Source organism: Rattus norvegicus, chromosome 9 (assembly GCF_021556685.1).
Source record: "Rattus norvegicus strain SHRSP/BbbUtx chromosome 9, alternate assembly SHRSP_T2T, whole genome shotgun sequence".
Classification (NCBI taxonomy): domain Eukaryota; kingdom Metazoa; phylum Chordata; class Mammalia; order Rodentia; family Muridae; genus Rattus; species Rattus norvegicus.
Genome location: NC_141542.1, coordinates 27,563,384 through 27,585,603, shown reverse-complemented (window position 1 = coordinate 27,585,603; position 22,220 = coordinate 27,563,384). Strand labels below are relative to the sequence as shown.

The window sequence follows — 22,220 nt, the reverse complement described above, 5'->3', positions numbered from 1 at the left end:
ACGAGGCAGCTGGCCACACTCCACCCAGGCAGGAATGCTGCCACACAGCTCCTGTCCTACCTTTCCTACAGTCTAGACCCTGTCCCTAGGATGATGCAGACGACATGGAGAGTGTCTTCCCACCCCTGTTAACCTAACCAAGACAAATTCCTCACATCCACGCCTGGAGGTTCATCCCTCAGCAATTCTAAGTACTGTCGGGTTGACAATCTGCATAAGCCATCACAGATGCTGGGTGCTGCCAGGCAAGCCCTTTGCCCTCTCTGGGCCTCAGTCTTATCAAAGTCTCTTCTCTTGTACTCCAACCACCTGCGCTGGCTTCTTGCTGCTGCAAACTGTTCACCCCCCAGGGCAGTTGGAGGTTAGGTTACCGAGGCACACAATATCCGTTTCCTGTGAGAGGCCTGGATGAAGTTAGATCCACGTAACTCAGCTTGGGATCTCAAAGAAAAACTGTTTTCTCGATGTCTGAGGTATCATTATGGTTAATAATGATGACATCAATCTATCTCATCAGGGCATACCGGTGTTTAACTAAGAAAAATGCTTTTGTCGCTGTTAGTAAATACGAAGCGCGCCTACTCCATCAGGGTGACACCCCCAGACGGGCGACTCCCTTCCCAGGCTCCCCGTTACCCATTTGCAATCCAGCCCTCCTTGGAATGACAGTACGCATTCCTTATTGATGCTTTAGCTCTTTGACAAATACATTTTTCCATGAGCAGAAACATAATTAACTTAAGTCATTTATATTAATCACAAGGGGAGAATCATGCAAAACAGGGGTAATTTTGTACTGAACAAGGCGCACTGTCTAATGAATATAGATGGGGCTGGTTTATGTGTTTATCCAAAAAGCGCGCGCGCGCATGAGAGAGAGAGAGAGAGAGAGAGAGAGAGAGAGAGAGAGAGACAGAGAGAGAGACACAGAGAGACAGAGAGACAGAGACAGAGACAGAGAGACAGAGAGACAGAGAGAGACAGAGAACCATAAGCCAACACCCAAGTCCATTCCAGCCTCTGAAAATGCTGGAAGAAAAAATTCTGTCAAGGTCTCTTTTTAATGATGCTTCTGAGCTTGGTGGCATCCTGCCCACAGATCGAAAAAGAAAATGACTTTTCAAGTGTTTACAGAGCCTGAACAGTGAGAGAGATTCCTTCCCAGCGTGGGTGTCCCAGCGTGACTCAGGAGACTGGAATGGCCAGTCTTTGCAAACGCTCGCTCTCTCGCTTGCTCCGCTGCTCTCTCCACAGCTGAGCTCTTGGGGAAGGAGTGAGGTGGGTCAGGTAGGTGTAGCAAGGGCCAGGTCCCGGGAGCTCAGCGTCTCTGGTGTGGAACACTTGGCTGCTGTGATTAAGCGAGGCGATGCCTGCTGTTCTGCGGCCCCTTCTGCCCCACCCACTCATGAGTGAAACAGTTGCCAGGCTCACTGAAGGGAAGGGGGGTGCGCGGACCCCGGAGTGGGCAGAGAAGAGGATATGGAACCGCTGAGACGCAGAAGGCTTGGGCTGAAAGTTCCTACACAGCAGGACCCGTCACCCTCCCATCTTCCCATTTGGAAAACTGAGAACAAGAGAATTACAGTGTGTGGTTTCAATCAGGCACCTGCTCTGCCAGATGCTGGTGTGTGTGTGTGTGTGTGTGTGTGTGTGTGTGTGTGTGTGTGTGTGCGTGCGTGCGCGCGCGCGCGCGCGTGCTGGTGCAAACATAAACATTCACATGTTTATGTGCAAATGTAGAGATCAGAGGTTGACACTGGGTGTTTTCCTCAATTTTTTCTCCACCTTTATTATTATTATTTTTTTAAAGATTTAAAGTGTACATATATATGTGTGTGCAGTTACCCCTGAAGGCCAGAAGAGGGTGTCAGATCCCCTAGAGCACTGGTTCTTTGTGGGTCTTGACTCCCAAAGACCACAGGAAAACAGATATTTACATCATGACTCTTAAAAGTAACAAATTGGGGTTGGGGATTTAGCTCAGTGGTAGAGCGCTTGCCTAGGAAGCGCAAGGCCCTGGGTTCGGTCCCCAGCTCCGGAAAAAAGAACCAAAAAAAAAAAAAAAAAACCCACAAAAAACAAAAAAAGTAACAAATTACAGTGTCCCTACTTCCACCAGTTCCATGTGTCACAGATGTGGGGAACATTCAGATTTTTTTGTGTGGTGCTAGGGACCCGAACTGAGGTCTTTTATGCTTGCTCAGCAAATGCTTTACTAACTGAGCCATCTCGGCAGGGCAGGCCTTTGTGTTTGTGGGTCCAATTGCTGTTCCATTTATGGATGAAGAAAGAAAGATTCAAAGAAAGGGAGGTACTTCTGCAAGACCTCAGACAAACACCTTCCCTGTCATCCTCTTTTGAGTGGGGAGAGAAGCAGACAATCTGTGTCAGGGGCATTCTCAGGGAGCCTCTGTGACGTCTTGGCTTTATGAGGTCCATTTCCTTCGCTAGTTATAAAAACATCTACGCGATCTCGGGGGACTAGGAGCTGTTTTCCGGGATACGGAAAGGACAGGTTAATGACCTCTGGGCTGGACTTACTGGGTTCAGACAGTTTGGGGAAAGCAATGTAGTGCTGGTTTGGAGAAAGAAGGAAGGGAGAGCCGCCGTTGGGGACTGGAATGCTGCCACACCGGGGACAGCCTTATCTCCTTTCCTGTCTTGGAGCTGGTGTCTGCTTGTAGCATTGTGATGGTGGAGGAGCTGTTTAGCTTCAGAGACCCCATCTCAGGATACTGAGGATTAAAGGCTCAAACGTTATGTATTGTTACTGGAAATAACCCAAAGGCACGTTAGCTGTCGCACTCACATCCCAAACACACCCCCAAAGGGCACAACTGGTCTGGACCAGTTTCAGGTACTGGGTGGGGCTGGTGTGGGACAGGCCTAGCCCGGAGGAGGCCACAGCAAGTGACCTGACTGTAATTTGTCTCGAGCCTGGTCTCTGCTTCCTCTGCCTGCACAAACCAGCTCAGCGGGGGCCAGCAGCCTCATCTATCCTCAGCAGCCTGGACAGCAGAGCCAGAGAGCACATCTGTCACTGTCTCCGGTGGCATGGCTGACTGGAGCGTCATTTTTGACAAATATCTGTGCTGGAGAGAGAGTTCTGCATGACTGTGGGTACTTACAAACTCTGAAAACTCACAAACACAGCGGGCCTGTTCCACAAGCCACTGAACAGAAATGAGCATCAGGGCACCCGGGGATTGGCGGAGGGGAGGGGAGGGGCCAGAGTGTGGGATTGGACAGGAACCGGGCTGCGTGCTCCCTATAGGAGGACCAGCGTGTACCACGAGGGCTGACGCTCCTGCCCCAACACTCAATAGCGGTACCTGGGAGCCTCACAGCCTTTTCGCCGCAGCTACCCTGCTTCAGACTGAGTGGGAACCAGGACTGCACACACCTGGCCTCCACTCTTGTGGAGTTTTGAGTCCGTAGCTCTGCCTGTCGCCAAAGACATGAGGGGAGTGGTCAACATTTTCATACTCCCCTTCGCAGCTAGAGTGACCCTGTCAGCTGCTTTTCTCCTTGCTGGGGAAAAAAGCCCGGCTGATTCGCAGCTAGAGTGACCCTGTCAGCTGCTTTTCTCCTTGCTGGGGAAAAAATGCCCGGCTGAAGTAACTCAAGAGAGAAGGCTGATTTGGGCTTACTCTTCAAAAGTGCGGTCCATCACAGAGCGTGTGGTGGAGCCTCAGGAGTGTGAGGCGGCTGCCACAGTGTGTCCATCTCTCTCACCTTTGGGGTGGGTCTTCTTCCTTCAGCCTAACCTTTTTGGAAATGTCCTTGTAAACACTCTTAGAGATATGTTTCCATAGTGAATTTATGGCAATGAAAATTAGTCATCACACTCTTTGCAGACCTCTGTCTTGTGCGAACAGGAGCTTACTCGGTTCTCCCATTGAAAGATCCCACGCAGAGAGACCCTTACTCAAGTCTTGGGAAATCGCGGACCCCAGACACAGAGAGACCATTTTGGATGTAATAAGCAAAGGCGAGGTTTATTACGGAGACCTATTACAGAGATCTCCGGGCCGACACGTATCCCGCGCAGGAGACAGAGGTGTCGGCCCCGAGAGGCTGGGAAAAAGAGTATTTAAAGGCAGAGGCTGTGAGCACCAGGGGATGGGGGATGTCAAAGGGGAATGTACCACAAGTTACAAGATTGTTTTATGGCTCCAGGAGATAAGGGGACGCCAGAAGGTTTTATGGCCCCCAGGTTCCTGGAACAGAGCTACTAAATCAGGAGAAGGGTAGGGTCTTCAGGTCCTCATTATTTTTAAAAGTTTGTCAAAATTGATGGAGCATTTGTATTTGAAACACCTCTGGTTAGGCTTGGGCTGTCCGGTTTCTTGGAATGCTCTCTGTAGGACACAATGGCTGAAAAGCACAAGTAGGGGCTTATCAGGGTCTGGAGGACATCTGGTTAAAGTATGACTCTGAGTAAGCTGGGGGGATGTCTGTGGATGGTTTATGGCTCAGTCCTCGATAGCCTGAGCTGGATCTTGCATTCTTTTTCTTTATGGCTTGTCAGTCCTGCCTGAACAGTGTTTCCTGTGCTCCTTTATCTTTATGGCCTGCTAGTCTTGGCTGTAGGGCTTAGCCCTGGGTCTGTGGCCTTTTGGGGTTTATTTTTTTTAATTTTTATATTTATAAACCTAGAATTCGTATAATTTTCTTTTCATTCCCGTCTTCTCCTATTAAATAATTCTAATCTTAGAATTTTGATATCAAGTCTTATTTGGTCTCACCAGTTGTCTTAACTGACTGGTACTGTTGTCTCACAACCATCAACCGCACAGCACCCACTCAATTTTTAACAAAAGCAATTAACCTGTTTGTCACGCAGGAGCCAAAAACTAAAACCAAGAAAATTATTAATAATGGCCCAGCTGTAGCAGAGTGTAGGGTAGTCATCCAGGGAGATCTACTAAACTAGCTCTCGAACCATCTCTTGTGTGTTTTTCTGTCTGTCTTTGTCTAACCTTTTTTTTAAGTTTATTTATGGAGTCTTTAATTACTCCTGAATGGTCTGTATAGAAGCAACATTTTTTCAGTGTAGCACACAGGCTCCTTCTTTAAGGAATATCAGGTTAATTTTTTTTTATTTTGAAGGACTACCTCTGAGAGGGAGGTTAGGTATTTTTGGAGGTCAGCTAAAAAGTCTTTAGCATCAGGATTCTAATCTGGACACTATCTGAACCTATACACCAAGGTCATGACTGTCTTTCAGAACTTCTAAACTTATATAGGTTGTGATCCCTGAGGCACAATCCCAAGAAGTGTTAGGAGTACTAACATATGTAATGTTACATCATTTGTAATAGAAATCAAGCCTATCCCCACACCTATCTCGATGGAACCCAGGACAAACATGACTGAATTTCCCTCTAGGTCCCAGCTCTCAGCCCTAACAGCTAGTAAGTACATGGCTGGTGAGGGCTGAGAATTGACGGCTGTCAGGGTGGTCAGCAGCACCAGGTACGGTCCTTTCCAGCGAGGCTCGAGTGTCTGGGCTCAGTGTAGCTGCTTCCGACCTGGAACTGATGGGATGTCTCAGGGGTCTCCGGGGCATAGGCTGCTGTCAGCTGTGAGCAGATTTCTTTCTGTATCACCTGTAGGTCTTTTAGCCTGGCACACAAATCATTATTACTATGACATGTTGGTTCAGTAACATCATCTAATACAGTCAGGGGAGCTGAGGCCCCATATAAGATCTCAAAGGGGGTAAGGCTGAATTTGGAAGGGATATTTCTTGCTCTGAAGAGAGCAAGAGGAAAGGAGTGTCACCCAGTCTGTGCCAGTCTCCATGGTCAATTTGTTTAGGGTCTCTTTTAGAGTTCTATTTATTTACTCTGCCTGTCCTGAACTTTGAGGTCTGTAAATACAATGTAATTTCCAATTGACCTCTAAATACTTGGCCACACCCTGGCTTACCTTGGCAACGAAAGTAGGGCCGCTGTCAGACCAGATTACCTTGGGCATTCCAGACCTGGGGAAGATTTTTTCCAGTATCTTCTTGATGATTGTAGAGGCCGTCTCTCGTTTGGTGAGGAAAGCTTCTATCTATTCCTGAAAAGGTATCTACAAGCACTAGGAGATACTTGTGATCATATTTTTCTGGTTTTATCTCAGTGAAGTTCACTTCGACTTTTCGTTAAACTCTCTAGGTCTCTTTGTCCTGTTTGTTTGTTAAGCATTCACTTATTGACATATCTTATACTTTTTACTGTCTCTCTTGGCTAAAATCTTAAAGTCTATTATATATATTTTAACTATTTGGACAAACTTCTTATCTCTTAAATGAGTCTATTTCTTAATTTGGCAAAGTGAGTCTTTTGTTTGTTCTCTGGGGGGGGGGGGGTACAGCTTTCTCCCCAAGTGTGTCATTGTCTTTTTATCTTTTAAACAACTTGGGCCTTTTCTTCTGTTGTACATTCTAAGTGAGGCCATCCCTTAGTCCGATCTTAGTTCTCAGTGGCTGTTTCTTGTAGGCCTGTAACCAGGATAGGCTCCTGTATAGCCACTTTATCTGTTTTGTTATTGTCTCATGTCACTGAATCACTTCCCTCCTGATATCCTGAGCAATGAATAGTACTCACAGTTGTTGGCTTCATCAGGGCATCTAAGAGATGGCAAAGACATCTGTGGCGCTGATGTGCTGGGGGGGTAGAGGTTCAGCCATCCCAGATGACATTGTGTTGTCCACCATGGCAGCACCCACTTATCTCTGACCTTTATTCATGAAGAGAACTGTTCCCGTCTGTGGACAAGGTCCTCGGCTTTCAGCAGGGGTCAATCAGCCAGTCGCACAGGTCTTTCCTCCACCCATGTGCTTCTGTCAGTGTTTGACACTCGTGCTGTGGTGGCTCCAGGTCCGGATTGGGCAGCAAGGTGACCAGATTGTCCCCAACCGGTGGAGAATCTAGTCCATGGCTGCTGACCAGTGGTCCCATCTTTGGACACTCTATCAGCCACTCTATCACAGTTTAAGTCCTGGATTGGGTGATAATTGTTAGTGCCCGGCTGGCAGGAACGGTGTGTTTCAGGCAGAAAAGCACTAAGCCATTCAACTCCCAGCATCAGTTACTGGTGTACTGAGACAGGTCTTAAGCTCCACATATACAGTCTATAGATATGTATACACATGGCCTCATCCAGCCATTTCAGCCCACGCAAGCCAATTTGGAGAGCAATTTTCTCATGAGCAAGGGATGGGGGCAGTCAGGGATGACTATGAACTAGTGGGTTACCCGGCCCACGCCAAGGTCCACTGTTCTTCGGGCAGTCCATAAGTATTGTTCGTTGTCAGTAGCTCCTTGTACTCAAGGTCTTTGGATATTGGCCCACAGGGGGGCATAGGAGCACAGAGCATTGGGTCCCTGTATCCACAAAACAACTGGGCGGGCTTCCCTTCTATCTCTGTGTATAGCCAGCACCAAGAGGCTCTCCAGTGTCCCCTCTTGTTCTTTCTGGGGCAGTCCCTGACCCAATATCCTTTTTCTTCGTATTAGGCACACTGATCTTTAGTCAGGAATTCTCTTCTGTTGTCAGGTACTATCTTCCTAGGTTCCCTAACTACTGTGGCCAGTATATGTTCCTCTCTCGTCTTTTATTTCTCTTTATCTCTCTAACTTCCTCTTCTTTTTGTCTCTTTTTTTTTTTAGCTTTCTGTTCTTTTTACCTCTTTCTCTGTAACTTGTACTAACTCTCAGCAACTTAACTTAACCCTTTAAATTTTTGTAACTTTTTCTTCATATCCTTTCTTTATCTTAGCCAGATTGGTGGGGCATTTTTTAGCCCCTCAGAGACCCACCCTTGGAGCCTGGCGGCAGACCTGGCACTCCCTACCTTTAGGCGTCTGAAAAGAGCAGGCAGAAGTGAGGGCCTTCCATCCATCTCTGGAACACTTTTTCTGGCCTCTAGTAGGATTCCGTCTTTCCTCGGTGGTAAAGAAGACCTGTAACAGTTACTAACAAGCATCTCAAATGGGATGGTGAGAAAACAAGGGAATCTTGAGAATAGAGGTCCACTGAAGAGGGCAAATAGCATTTAGTCACACAGCTAAGCCAGGAGGCTTTCTTGGGACAAAAACACCTTGTGTCTGTGAAACAGAAAAGTGAGCAGAGGGGCAGCCTATCTGTTACCGGCTGTCTCTCTGGACTTAGATTTTCCCTTAAGGAGTACCTTTTTTTAGTGCCAGCTCAGTGGCTCTGTCTCTCAATAAACCCAGCCTCTGAAGGACACTAGGCTTCTAGTAAGAACTAATAACAAAAGGATGGAGAGACGGTAGAACCTGGGTGTTAGATACTAAGCAGCTGACAAAAGAATTGTAACCAGTTCACCTGGGGCTTCTTGTCTCTTATATCTAATAAAGAGATTGTTAATACTATAGTACCAACCTTTAATAAAAAAAACTATAGCTCTCTCCATGTCTCTGAATATCAGGACTGTAGTAGTAGTCCTTTACCAAACTGTCTCAGTGGGCTAAGGGCCCATGGAAACGAAAACATTAATCCTGACCTCGGCCACAGCCAAAGCCTGAATTCTAAATTCAAACTGGCAAAACAAAACAAAGTTCTTTACAGTTTGTTGTAGATTCTTTGAAACTATTTTAGGGGCTTCTCTGTCCCCCAACCTGGGACATTTCTACCACAGGGGCAGGAACTGGCTGCTGTGGGGATAGGATCAAAGGCATTCTCCATGCTAATGATGACCAGTGAGAAAAGTAATTTAATGCCGGAGACTGACTCCTCTCTTGGAATAGGGCCAGCAGATAAGGCAGGCTCCTTAAAGAACTTCTCCTAATGAGCACCCTCTTTCTGTGAGCAAGAGTTGAAGGTCTGGTCACTAAAAGCAGAAATTCCTTTCTTGTTCTTGTTTTTCTTAGAGTCCTCTCTCACCTCACTCTCAGCCTTTTTAGATTATTCTTTATGTAGCATTTTTAACACAGCCTGTCCCTTTTTTTATAGCCTATTGACAGCATTTCTGATCTTTTAGGCAGCTACGCACTAAGTGCCATACCGGCTGAAACTCCACCTTTAAGATTCTTTGTTCCCAAGCAAAATTTAAATCTTTTTTTAGCTTATCTCAGCTGTCCACCGTGAGATTCCCAGAGATCGCGAACCAAGGTGTAGTAATTCACTAAGAAATCTTTCTATAGTGTTTCTTTTTACCTTAAGCCTTTTCCTTTTAAACAGCTCCTGAAGAGCCAGAAAAATTGGGTGAGACTTGAGAAGTCTCCATGCTCGCTGCAGCAGCTCCACAGCTAGTTTCGCTCCCCCCTACTGTGTGTTGGGAGCACAAGCACAGATAAAACACTATGTTTTAAAAACTTAACGTTGGCTATCAACCAACACACCGCCACTAGAGCGTGGTCTATAAAATTAAGTTTCTTACTCACTTTATTTGTTTTATACCGGAGGCCTAATCTGGGGAACTTTTTTTTTTACGAGAGGTTTTGTCCTCAAGGTTTTTGTTAATGTCTGTTTACACAACTGTTAACAGCAGCTAGGCTGATCAAGGGGAGTAAAGGGAGGGGCCGCTCTCCTTGGGCAGGAGGCTTAAGAGAGAAAGACAAAACTCCCTGGCAGAAAACAATTTTTCTCAAGCAAATTATTTTTAACTCTTAACTTAAGCACCAAGAGGACCAAGTAAAACTCTTTGACGAACAAAGCAAACAGTTTCATGATTTCAAACACAGTCATCAGTCCAAGATTTTAAACACAGTCGTCAGTCCAAATTCAAACACAGTCGTCAGTCCAAAATTCAAAAACGAAACAAAAGCCAAAAAGACACTCGACAATACCACAGAAAACAAGCCAGACAAACAATATCAAGACAAAGCATCTTATAACCAACTTTCACAGATGCCTGGTACCTTCAGTACGTGGCCCAAACTGCAGCTTAACCTTAGCTGCTTTTGGGATGAGATGGACCATCTGATTCCACCTCCCAACAGGATTCCAGAGTGTCCTCTTGTCCTAACGACTAAGCACACTTGTCCGTGCCTATATTTAAATAGGCAGCCGAACTCGACCTCTGATGGAGTGGGATTCTTCATCCCCTCCCGCCTAGGTAAAAGGAGCATTCCATCTCCTTTGTTCCAGAAAACCAGAGTCAGGTCCTCCTGACTGTCCATAGCCGGGCTCTCCCGACTGTTCTCCGCCCGTGGAACGTCTTCCAGGGGCTGCAGCCTTGCGGGCCCGGGGCGTCCCCCCTTCCGCAGCCAGGGGGTCCTCACGGACCACAAAGGCAGCTGCACTGAGTGGGGATACACATCCACTCTCCTACAGGGCAGGAATACACATCCACCCTCCTAGCACAGGGCAGGAATACACATCCACCCTCTTAGCACAAGGCAGGAACACCCATCTGCCCTCTTAACACAGGGCAGGAATACCCATCTGCCCTCTTAACACTGACCAGTACTAAGACACACATATATACACACACGGCGGAACCAAAACAGAGACAGACACAGACTGACAATTGCGGCGCCGCTCACACAGAAACACTCAGACAAACATCCAACTCACCTCCAAGGGGTCTTCGGAGTCTGGGGTAGTCGCGCAGATCCCGGACGAGCCCCCATAAATATGAAAGATCCCACGCAGAGAGACCCTTACTCAAGTCTTGGGAAATCGCGGACCCCAGACACAGAGAGACCATTTTGGATGTAATAAGCAAAGGCGAGGTTTATTACGGAGACCTATTACAGAGATCTCCGGGCCGACACGTATCCCGCGCAGGAGACAGAGGTGTCGGCCCCGAGAGGCTGGGAAAAAGAGTATTTAAAGGCAGAGGCTGTGAGCACCAGGGGATGGGGGATGTCAAAGGGGAATGTACCACAAGTTACAAGATTGTTTTATGGCTCCAGGAGATAAGGGGACGCCAGAAGGTTTTATGGCCCCCAGGTTCCTGGAACAGAGCTACTAAATCAGGAGAAGGGTAGGGTCTTCAGGTCCTCATTATTTTTAAAAGTTTGTCAAAATTGATGGAGCATTTGTATTTGAAACACCTCTGGTTAGGCTTGGGCTGTCCGGTTTCTTGGAATGCTCTCTGTAGGACACAATGGCTGAAAAGCACAAGTAGGGGCTTATCAGGGTCTGGAGGACATCTGGTTAAAGTATGACTCTGAGTAAGCTGGGGGGATGTCTGTGGATGGTTTATGGCTCAGTCCTCGATAGCCTGAGCTGGATCTTGCATTCTTTTTCTTTATGGCTTGTCAGTCCTGCCTGAACAGTGTTTCCTGTGCTCCTTTATCTTTATGGCCTGCTAGTCTTGGCTGTAGGGCTTAGCCCTGGGTCTGTGGCCTTTTGGGGTTTATTTTTTTTAATTTTTATATTTATAAACCTAGAATTCGTATAATTTTCTTTTCACCATCAGACCCGTTCTGCAGATGAGGAAACTGAGGCTCAGAAAAGGGACTCATCCACGGTGACAAAACAAGAGGTAAAAGAACTGTTCTAACCCACAGGCAGTAAACACTGTAAGTCAGGGGTCAGTCAAAGTTGCCTGCTAAAGACAGGCGAAGTAACTAATGCTTTGTAACTTTGTGAAAGAGGTTGTCTCTGCGTTATCTACATAGCCTGTCTCTTTTGTGTGCAAGTCAGGCCATGAAGAAGAGGAACAATCTGCCCCAGATCACGTGGCCTCTGGTGGCAGATTCACTTCTCCAGACTATGTGGTCAAACTTTCCCCCTAGTTTCTCTCAGGCTGGCTTCCTTGAATGGGTAAAGTGAAGCCATCTTTAAGTGAGTCAGGCATCATGGCTGATGGCCTGAAGGTATAGATACTGAGTGACCTGGACCCAGCACATCTCAGCCAGGCCCCATTTCCTCACTGGATACTGCGGAGAAGGCTTCTGGAACTATCCTTGGGAAGTAATGTAGGTAACATCTGGATATGGCTGGGAATGGATGTTCAGGCAAGGCAAACATGGCTGGGTGTGCAATTGGTGGAGTGCTTGCCTGGGGTGCACTAGATGGAGGGATCCCTGACACCACAGAAAGCATAATCCTCAATCTTGGAGGGTGAATGTAGGCAGAGAGAGATGTTCACGGTTATTCTCAGCTACACAAACAGGTTCAAGGTCAGCTCAAGGCTGAATAAAATGGCCACAAAAATAAAACAATTAAAAAAAAAAACATAGAGAGACTAGGTATCATATCATAGTGACTCTGGCTCCAGAGGTTTCCAGCTGTTGGTGCTACTGTTACATGTTCCAGCTGTTAGTGCTCACTGTTACATGTTCCAGGTGTTGGCGCTACTGTCACATGTTCCAGCTGTTAGTGCTCACTGTTACATGTTCTAGCTTTTGGTGCTCATTGTTACATGTTCCAGCTGTTGGTGCTACTGTTACATGTTCCAGCTGTTAGTGCTCACTGTTACATGTTCCAGCTGTTAGTGCTCACTGTTACATGTTCCAGGTGTTGGTGCTCACTGTTACATGTTCCAGCTGCTGATACTACTATTACATGTTCCAGCTGTTGGTGCCCACTGTTACATGTTCCAGCTGTTGGTGCTCACTGTTACATGTTCCAGCTGCTGATACTACTATTACATGTTCCAGCTGTTGGTGCTACTGTCACATGTTCCAGCTGTTGGTGCCCACTGTTATGTATCCCAGCTGTTGGTGCTACTGATCCATGTGGAGAGAAATGAAACAAAACCAAGTTAACAACAGGGTGATCCAGGCAGCTGGCCTGCTTCCTAGTGCCCAGTGGTTCCTGTAGAACATGATTTCATATGATACCAACATTAGACATGTGTTCTTCGGGTCCACAATGGCACATGAGATGCATGGGGCTGTGTGAGCTATACAATGAGTGTCCCTTACTCCAGCTAGCACAGGAGATGTTTGGTTCCTTAACAATGATGATTTGGGCTCTGCTTCATCCCTCCTGCCTCCTTGATAAAGATGATTAAACTACCTGCCTGGGAAAGTAGCCCCACTTCCCCACATGCCCCGGTGGAGACCAATCTCTCTGTGAGCCACCCCTGGTCATTCTGCAGTAACTTAAACCGGACAAAACACACTCCCCATTCCCACCCACAGACGGTCCCCTGTGATCCATACTCTGCCTGTTTAGCAAGTCGCCAAACCACACTTAATTTTTTTGCACATGTATGTGGTGTATGTGCACATGTGCTTGCATGTTCACATATGTGTTGGTTCACGTGTATGTGAGCCAGAAGTCTCAAAGTTGACATGAGGTCCCTTCCTCAATCACTGCCCACCTATTTTACTGAGGCAGGACCTCTTACTGGGTTCACAATTAGGCTAGCCACCTTGCTCTCGGGGATTCCCCTGTCTCTGCAGCTCAAGGTCTGGGATTACAGGTGGGGCTTCAGACCCACCCTGCATTTACAGAGGTTCTGGGAGCTGAACTTGTCCTCACACCTACAGAGCAAGTGCTTCACGCAGGGTCCCCAGTCCTCCAAAACTCACTTTGACTGGAAGGGTGTTTCTAGTGCTCTCTGGACATTGGGTTTTATTAATGTGTGCACAGGGATTGAAACGTGCTGACGGAGGCTGAGGGGGAGGTGTGCAGTGTGGGTACAGTTGGGTGGAGAATCATTTAAGGCCAGTCCTCAAGGACCTTCAGCAAATCTGGGGCTGAGCTGTGAGAAGTGGCTCTGACCGGTGGTCCTGCCTGGACTATTATCTCTGTCCAATCCTCTTAATGACCTCGGCTGGATGTTAACGTTTCACTTTTATAGAGCAAATCCTCAGGCTCAGCAAGCTTGAAGAACTTCTTGCAGTTTTTCCAGCTCGCTACTGCTGCACCCTGGAGCCGAGGATTCTTTTTGAAGGCTGTCCTCAGACTGTGGAGCAAGGAGACAGACCCTGGGCATCGTGGTCTTACTACTGATGTGGCAACCAGCTGGAGATGATGGATCTCCTCTAGAATGTGCCGTGATGGTGTTCTACTCTTTCTCTCAGGGAGACCTGAACAAAGTCTATTCATCCCAGCCAGCACCCCATGGTCCATCTGCCTCTTGGGGAGACAGTGAACATATTGGAGCCTCTTCTAGAAGGATGAATGACTTAAACAGCTGAGTCACTGAAAAAAAGAACCAAAAAAAAAAAAAAAAGAAAGAAATTGGGCTAGGGTATACGTCATAAGTGTAGGCATCACTGTTCCATGGACCAGGGTCCTGGATCAATCAAAGAGAAGGTGAGCTGAGTACCAGTATCCATCTTCCTCTGCTTCCTGGTGCAGATGCGCCGTGACAGCTGCCTGGTGCTCCTGCTGCCAAGCCCTCCCTTCCCTGGTGGACTGTATCCCCTTGAACCGGGAGTTGAACCTAACCTCTCCTTTCATAAGTTTCTTCTTGTCAGGCATTTTGTTACAGAAACAAAGGAAGCAAGGAATGTAATCATTGTGGTAGCAGCCAGTTCAGCTGTGTGCTTTCAGGTGTGGGGTTGCCCTAGAAGAGAAACTTTTTTTTCACTGTGTATCGCCCTCCAGTGTCAGTTGTGGGATTGGAGGTTCTGCTGGATCTTGGACTTACAGAGGAGCTTAGCAATGTTGATAGAAGGTCATCCAGCTGGCTTGTCATATGTTGCCTGCCTAGGGTGGAGAGATAACTGGGGTGTGGCAGGGTCTGGAGCCAGAGAAGCAGTACCTCCTACTGGCAACCTCTTTGGGTGTTGACCCTACTGTCCCATAGGGGTTTGGTGAGACTGTCATATGTGACAATCCCGCTCACTTGCTTCACTTCTTTCTTTCCAGTGACACATTCCCTGAACACTTCCTCTACATTCTAACTTCCCACCTGTGGTGGTTTGAATATGCTTGGTCCAGGGAGTAGCATTATTAAGGGGTGTGGCCTTGTAAGAGTGGGTGTATCCCTGTTGGAGAAGTGTGCTACTGTGGGCTTTAAGACCCTTATCCTAGCTGCCTTTGGAACAAAAGGTAGAACTCTCAGCTTCTCCAGCCCCACGTCTGCCTGGTCACCGCTATGCTCCTCCCTTGATGATGATGGATTGAACTTTGGAACCTGTAAGCCTGCCCCAATAAATGTCATTCTTTTTTTTTTTTTTTTTTGGTTCTTTTTTTTCGGAGCTGGGGACCGAACCCAGGGCCTTGCGCTTCCTAGGTAAACGCTCTACCACTGAGCTAAATCCCCAGCCCCAATAAATGTCATTCTTATAAGAGTTGTCTTGGTCATGGTGTCTGTTCACAGCAGTAAAACCCTAACTAAGACATCCTCCCCTGTAGTGTGAAATATAAAAAAAGGCTCCCATGCTATCACTGGCTAGGCACTGGCAGACAGGCTAAGCCGTTCTCAGCCTGGCAGACTCTCTGATTCAGAGCTCTGAAATTGCTCTTTTCTCCCAGTTTACTAAGTTCCCATAGCTGGTTGTTGCCACGCGTGCCCCCGTGCTTCCAAATTCTTGTGGGCGGCTGGGATGCACCCTTCCACACCAAGCTCTGCCGCCGTACCTTTCTCTGGAACCCAGCTGAGTCGTGTGAAGGAAAACACACGATCTTGGTTTAGAATCAACAGATAACACAGTCGCGGGGCGCAGAACTTAGCATCCTAATTTTTGTAAAATAATCTATGTTAAAAATCATCGAGTAGTGGACAGCCTCTACATTCTGTCCTCTATGCTCTCTGCTGTCCAGAAGGGCCGACCCTTTCCCTGACTTCCCCCTTCCTCTTCTCGACCCGGAAGTCCCGCCTACTGACGTAGTGATTGGTCCCTTGTAATCTTTACTCATTGGGGGAAAGTTCTGCCAACTCTGCCAACTCAAAGCAAGCTCGGCTTGCTTCCCCTTATCTTACGCAACTAAAATGACAGGTAGCTCCCTTCTGCATCTGGTCTATGGCCTTTCTCTCTTATTAGAATCCAGCCTTCATTTTCTACGATTCCCTCCTTTCTCTTCCCCTAGGGAGACGTGAACAAATATCTATCCACTGACATTAGACCAAAGACACGATTCCATCCAAATCTAGCTTGGTAAGCCTGTACGTTTAGTGATGCTATGAGTTGGGTGACTTAAAGGAAGCTACATCAACCAACGATCCAGTCCAATATAGGGTGCAACCCCATAGTTCCTCACTTAACCTACACTACATAGTTCCTACACTAAAAAAATCTTCTCTCCTCTAATAAGTACTTCCCGATGTTATAATCTGGGGAGGGGGCTTGTGAACTTCATAAGTTTCGAGCCCTTCTTGAGCCTTCTACGTCTTGTGAGCTTCCTGAGTCTTTTCTTTTTTTAATCCATACTATTTTATTTTAGTCGTATCTATGTGGATGTCAGACAACAATTTTCGAAAGTTGTTTCCCTTGCACAGTGTAAGTCCTGGGGAATTGAACTCAGGTCTTCAGGCTTGGTCAGAGGCACCTTTTGTTGTTGTTTGTTTGTTTTTTACTTTCTGTTTTTTTGTTTGTTTGTTTGTTTGTTTGTTTGAGACCGGGTTTTTCCTGTGTAGCCTGGACTGTTCTGGAACCTGCTCTGTAGATCAGGCTGGCCTTGAACTCACGCGCCTCTGCTTTCTGAAAGCTAGGATTAAAGGTGTGTCCCATCACCTCCGGGCTGGTGGAAGGCACCTTTATCCACCGAGGCAAATCACTGGACCCAACCTCTTGAGTCATATGCATGCTAACCGTCCTAGGAGGGAGTGTTAACATTTGGGGGAAGATTGTCTATTTCAGTCATGGCTATAGTCCCTAGAGTTTAGAAGCTGGCTTCACACTCTATACTTAAAAAAATCATTTTTTAAATAACTTCATGCCCCTATTCACCCCCTCTACCTTTTCCTATGTCCTCCTCCCAAACTTATGACTTTCTCTTCTTTAATAATTATTGTTTTAAAGACTTCTTTATTCTTGCTTTCTGTGCATAGGCGTTAGCCTGCATGTTTGCACTGATGCTTGAGGAGGTCAAAAGAGGTGGTGACAGATCCCTTGGAATCAGACACCATGGTTGTGAGCTGCCATGTGGGTGCTGGGAGCAGAACTGGGGTCCTTTGTAAGGGCAGGCAGTGCTCCTCCCACTGAGCCATGTTTCTATAATTATTATGAGCCCCCTTTCTATAATTATTATACTATGTGCACGTGTACACACACACACACACACACACACACACACACACACACATACACACACACAGTGTCTACTGAGTCCATTTGGTGTTGCTCATATCTGCAGCTGTCCGGGACTGACCTCTTGGAATTGGACAACCCACATGGGAGCTTGTCTGTGGAGGACACTCTGAATTTTGTTCGAAATAATAAAATCATTCTCTTTTTGTGTTGCAGATTTTTTTACTTCACTGAATGTGTTGATGTAATGAACTACATCAATTGTCTTTCTATTATAAACCTGTGTGCTCCTAGGATAAAACCCACTCGAGCCAGCCAGCGTTTTGCCAGATCCCATTTGCCAGTGTTTAACGCTCAAGCTTCACGTGAGCCTTCATGAGGACTACCAGTTTACCGTTGAGTCTCCCTAAGAGACCTGTTTCAGGTTCTGGTTCTGAGGTGTGGCTGGTCACCTCAGGTGAGCCGCCATGTTCTGCCTTTCCCTGTGGTTTGGAAGAGTTTAACCAACACCAGGGTTATTTGTTCTTTAAAGGTTACACAGAGCTCAGCTGTGAAACCATCTGTTCCTGGTACCTTTTATAACTCTGGGTTTTAATCATCCTCTAGTCTCCTCTGCTCTCATTGGCCTGCTCAGTCCCTACTTCTCCTTGGCCAATTTGGGTTTTTTAATGTCTCACTAGTAAATATACATTTTTTTTCCTGGCCTTTCCCTTATGTTGCTACAGAGCTGATGCAGGTTCTCTGTGAAAACTCCATGTACCTACACTGTATCTCCATTGCTGGCTTTCATTCTGCTTGGTCTTTTTCACGTCCCTCTCATCAGACACCTAACACATTGTTCTGCTTTCCACAGTTTGAACAGAGGCTGGTGTTCCCATGGAGCACCTGCTGATCCACAGATAGAATGGAGCCTTCAGGAGCTTGGCCTGCCGCCGCAGCTCCAGCGGCACCATGGCAGGGGAATGGCAGGTCAGCAGAAGGATGGGTTGTTGGCTCAGAGTTTTCAAATCCTACTTTTAATAAGTGTTCTTAAGGGGCTGGGGATTTAGCTCAGTGGTAGAGCGCTTACCTAGGAAGCGCAAGGCCCTGGGTTCGGTCCCCAGCTCCGAAAAAAAGAACCAAAAAAAAAAAGTGTTCTTAAATGCTTTCACCTCTCTTCTAGTCCACCATCCAAGAGAAGTAGTAGAAAAGAGAGGTTATTAGCATACGGAGGAAGTGGACCTGTTTAGCAATAGTTTTTTTTTGGGGGGGGGGGAACAAATCAATCTGCTTTGCTGGGATACCAGTGGTCCAGTTCAGTAGTGTCAGGACAGCAAGCCCGAGTCAGTAGAAATGGCGGACCCAGCAGAAACAACCAGGTCTTCACCAATCGACAGCATGGGTCAGCAGGAGCCACTAGGACCAGTAGCGATGCCAGGAGAAGTTCTCTATGGTGCCTCTTTTAACAAAGTAAAGATCAGCAAAGATGCAAGGCCAATGAAACCTCGTGATGCTAGCTGTGTCGTCACTGTCCATGCCTCCTCCAAACATCACTTATCCTCCCACCAGTCTCGCCTCACCATGAGAGCATGTCTTAGGAGAACTCCACATCAGCTGATATCGATCTGCCAATCAGCCCGAGTCCATGAAGCTCCAAGCAACTGCCAGGACACTCTCAGAAGTCTTTGGTGCGTTTCTGACATGAGGTCATGACAAATGATGACCAGTAAGGAATGGCAAGGAGTACCAATACCACCCAGCACTGTCATCCACCGTCTGTCGGGTCCTTCTTAACGTCATGCGTCCTTTCGCGTGTTTGCTTTAGCAAAACGCCCTTTTGCTGGCGTCTGCTTCAGGAAAACATCCTTCAGCACAACTGACTTTCCAAAGAAACCAGAAGCTTCCACGTCAGTGGGTGGTGGTGACTTTGGCGCTCGGTGTTCCCGCTTGCTGGTTTTGTGACCATAGCACAATAAATTAATAAGTAAAAGTTTGTTCTCTGAACCCCTCTCTGCCTATCTGTGAAACGGGGGATGAGAACAGCGTTACCCATCCCCCATGGGTGGAAAGATGCGTACCCAAGAGAGTGGGCACCAGCCACCGTCACAGAGGAAACATGGTGGGATAAGCGAAGGGGTCGTGGGCATCGCAAAGATGGAATGAGCCTTGAACTCAGACCTTCTTCTGTTCTGAGCCATTCACACACTTTTTATATTTACTTGATAATTTATTTAATATTTTACTTGCATGTTTTAAATATTCAATTTTATTATTTTACGTATTTGTTATGTGAGAGAGACAGACAGAGAGACAGTGAGTGACAGAGAGAGAGAGAGAGAGAGAGAGAGAGAGAGAGAGAGAATATGCTACATGTATGCATGTAGCCATGGAAGGCTTAAGAAGGTGTGGGATACCCTGGAGCCAGAGTAATAGACAGCTGTGAGACACCCCATACAGGTGCTAAGGACTTAACTCAGGTCCCGGGGGAGAGCTGTAAGCACTCTTAACCAGTGGGCCATCTTTCGAGGTCAAGTTTGTTTGCATGTCCATGTGCTTCTATGAGTGTGCGTGCACTTGTGTGTGCAGGTGTGCATGTGCAACAACCAGTCTCTTGTCTTGGTATTTTTTTTTTTTTGCTTGGTTTTTATTTTATGAAAGGGTCTCCCACTAGCCTACTCTCTGAGTAGGGTAGACCAAGGATCTGACTGTTTTTGCTACCCTGACACTGGGTTTGTTAGTGTGCATGCCACACCAGAACTGACATCATAAACATCTATCTATGTATCTGTCTATCATCTATGTATCTATGTATCTATCTTATGCATCTATGTATCTCTTTATATATCTATGTATCTCTCTATACATATGTATATATATGTGTGTGTATCTATATATCTATGTATCTATCTTATGCATCTATGTATTTCTTTATATATCTATGTATCTCTCTCTATATATGTGTGTGTGTGTATCTATGTATCTATATATCTATCTACACACACACACACACACACACACACACACACACACACACACACATCTTTCCTCTTTCCCCAGAACCTCACAGGATAAGTTTTTGATGGAACCTACAAGCCTGTCAGTCTTCGTTCTAGTTAACCTAGAATGCTTGCCTGAGATTCACCATTATCATCTCCCATTCAGACTGGCTTAGGGCAGGCTGAGTAGCCATCTTTAGGCCATGTGACTTGTTGGTGGAGGGTACTTTGGTCAAATCAGGATCACAGAATTGACCTATGAATACCCCTCAGCCTAATCACAAAAGCAAAATGCTCAAAAGCCAATCATTGCAAATTTAATTCAAATGATGTGGCCAGTCCTGACTGCTGATCCTGATCACCGAGGAGCTGTGGCTGTTTGAGCTGGGAAGGGAGGCTGAACAGAAGTGGAGGTGACAACTGTATTGGAGAGACAACATAGGGTATAAAGACCCAATCCCCAGTTCTCTGACTCATGAGTGACAGCCCCGAAGCCACTGGAACTAACTCAGCAGTGTCTCATTAGGAACATAGTTATTTTCAAGATTCAGGGATTCCATGAGAGGATCCCACAACGACTACAGCTTCCTGACTGTTAGCTATGCTTCTAGTTCCTGTAAGAAACACTGTAGGAGAGGAGAGATTTATGTTGGCTCCTGGTTGTGGAGAGCCCTCTTCAGGGTTGCTTGGCTTTGCGCACTGCACAAACTCCATGGTACTAGGAGCGTGTGGTGGAGGAGGCTGGTAGGAAGCCGAGAGAGACAAGAAGGAAGGGATAACTTTCAAAGGATAACCTGTTGGCCTTCATTCTCCAATTAGGTCCTGCCTCCCCCCAGGGTTCAGAATCTTCCCAAACAGCCCCAGTAGTAGTTGACCAGCCTGGGGCAAAGTGTTCAGCATACACGTCTCCAGGAAGAAAATGCAAATGCAAATCAGCACTGGCAAATGATGTCACTCAAAACCCCCAGCTTTTTACATAAGGCATTGCTCTCCCAGATCAAAGCCGGGAGGGGTATGGCTGGAGGTGTGGGGGGTGTGTGGCTGAGAGGGGTGTGGTTGGGTGGGCTGTCCATTCAGTATGGCCAAGAAAGAAAATGTACTGGGCATCGTGTAGGGGGTAGTCCATCCATGCCTGATGAATGACAACCCTTTAACTTGGAGTCTTATAAAGTTGAAAAGGGACTTGTTAATGAGAACGGATTATCAGGAGATCGTGTGCAGGCGCCCAGTGTATGGGCACGGGCACATGCACATGCACGCACATTCACACCCAAACCCACACAGGGACTTTAACTCTATGAGTCAATCTGTGTGAGGACCCTTCTGCCCCGGAACCTAACCGCCATCACTGTTTTGGCACTTTCTCAAACACTCACCAAACTCCAGGAATTGACTCTTGGTAGATGTCAGGGTGATGACAGCTTCTCCCCAATGCACCACAAACTGTTGACACTAATTGGAAGTTGCCATGATGCTGGTCCTCCAGCAGAGAACACCACCACGTGTGTGTACCTCCTTCCCTCGGGGTGAGTCTAGCATTTGAATGTCTCTGTTTACAGGAATGCTAGGAATTGTAACTTGCTGTTACAAAGTGGTCCTTGGCATCTGAAGCAAACACAGGAGGCCCCAAGCAGGGAGTCTGAAAGATCCCACGCAGAGAGACCCTTACTCAAGTCTTGGGAAATCGCGGACCCCAGACACAGAGAGACCACTTTGGATGTAATAAGCAAAGGCGAGGTTTATTACGGAGACCTATTACAGAGATCTCCGGGCCGACACGTATCCCACTCAGGAGACAGAGCTGTGGGCCCGAGAGGCTGGGACAAAGAGTATTTAAAGGCAGAGGCTGTGAGCCCAGGGGATGGGGGGTGTCAAAGGGGAAGGCACCCAAGTTATAGGATTGTTTTATGGCTCCAGGAGATAAGGGGACGCCAAAAGGTTTTATGGCCCCCTGGTTCCTGGAACAGAGCTACTAAATCAGGAGAAGGGTAGGGTCTTCAGGTCCTGATTATTTTTAAATGTTTGTCAAAATTGATGAAACATCTGTATTTGAAACACCTCTGGTTAGGCTTGGGCCGCCAGTTTCCTGGAGAGCTCTCTGTAGGACGCAATGGCTGGAAAGCACAAGTAGGGGCTTAAATAAACATCACAGGGGCAGAACAAAGAACAGTTACTCACACCGG

General features: G+C 46.9%; 2 long non-coding RNA genes across 2 annotated transcripts; one reads left to right on the top strand and one right to left on the bottom strand.

The window, feature by feature from the left end:
• Positions 1–3,979: 3,979 nt before the first annotated feature.
• Positions 3,980–11,069, bottom strand: LOC148003611 (uncharacterized). Its single transcript, XR_015629018.1, has 2 exons — positions 10,536–11,069; positions 3,980–7,969 (listed from the first exon to the last, which is right to left on the bottom strand). It is a non-coding gene; the product is annotated as an uncharacterized LOC148003611 (long non-coding RNA).
• A 6,306-nt stretch (positions 11,070–17,375) lies between these two features.
• LOC102548200 (uncharacterized) lies at positions 17,376–19,031 on the top strand. Its single transcript, XR_015629935.1, has 3 exons — positions 17,376–17,519; positions 17,916–18,031; positions 18,611–19,031. It is a non-coding gene; the product is annotated as an uncharacterized LOC102548200 (long non-coding RNA).
• Positions 19,032–22,220: the final 3,189 nt, after the last annotated feature.